Below are 1,405 nucleotides of genomic sequence, written 5' to 3'. Positions count from 1 at the left end.
CCTTCTTGTCAACAACATTTGTAGCAAGATTTTACAAAATCTGTTTTCGACAGACTTGGCTATCTGGGGTGTTAGTGACGCCGCCATGACAGGACAGAACGCCATGGCGCCATCTGCCCCGAGTTTTCAGTGAACATTCCTAATACCTGTAATGCCCGTATCAGACTACGGATTGGGATTGAGATTGGATTGAAATTTGACCAATCAGAGCAAAGTTTCCCAGGTAGCAAAATAATACGCCAAAGATATTGAAAAGCTAACCAAAAAAGAACTGGGATGACTTTTTAATTGGCTAAAAAGATTCCTCTTTGACAACAAAACTGTGTCTCATGTCTACATAAACGGCACGTATGGATGTCCATACACTAACTGTCGATGTCCGTACGCTAACTGTAAGGCAACTTATAGCGTTTACCAAATTGGCAACACATGGTCAACCTGTATCAGCTGCCAATAGGTCAACGTAAAGTTACCGAATTGCTATACCAAAATGCTTTACAGAAATGGCCGTCATTCAACAGATGTCTTATAGATATCCAAAAGATTAACAAAATGGCATCTAAACGGCACGAATAAATGATGTCCAAAAAATATCTTATTTATGGAATATATAGGACAGGGATAGGAACAATAAATGATAAAAGTTTATTGTTATCTGAAATATGTATGTACACAATATAAAGTTAATTGTGTTATCTAAAATTATGAGTACACAGTTAACAATCAACTAGTATATTTTATAATATAAAGTTGATATAATTATAATTAATATAATATATATTATATCAACTTTATATTATAAAATATACTAGTTGATTGGGTAATTATTTAGAATACGGGCCTGAACGCGAATATAGATAAAATTATGTTCAATCGACGTGTTTTTGCACGAAATAAAAGAATCTGGCAGATAAACGCGGCGGTCTGCCTCGCAAACCGAGATATTAACGGTTAAATGTGACGACTATCAGGTTATGAGACCTGTCATACCGACGAGATGTAGCGACTACGAACATTCCCTGCGGCCATATGCGCATGCTCAGTGTGTGTATGTCCTGCTTTATAGAAGCTGTGATTTTCGTTAAAGCAGGGCACACACACACACGTGTGTATGTCCTGCTTTATAGAAGCTGTGATTTTTGTTGAAGCAGCTGGGCACACACACACACACGTGTGTGTGCCCTGCTTTATAGAAGCTGTGATTTTTGTTGAAGCAGGGAACACACACACACGTGGGTATGCCCTGCTTTATAGAAGTTGTGATTTTCGTTAAAGCAGGGCACACACACACACGTGTGTATGCCCTGCTTTATAGAAGCTGTGATTTTTGTTGAAGCAGGGAACACACACACACGTGGGTATGCCCTGTTTTATAGAAGTTGTGATTTTTGTTAAAGCAGGGCAC

This window comes from Temnothorax curvispinosus, unplaced genomic scaffold (genome assembly GCF_003070985.1).
Source record: "Temnothorax curvispinosus isolate PA1 unplaced genomic scaffold, ASM307098v1 QBEX01014876.1, whole genome shotgun sequence".
NCBI lineage: Eukaryota > Metazoa > Arthropoda > Insecta > Hymenoptera > Formicidae > Temnothorax > Temnothorax curvispinosus.
This window is presented reverse-complemented; position numbering follows the sequence as displayed.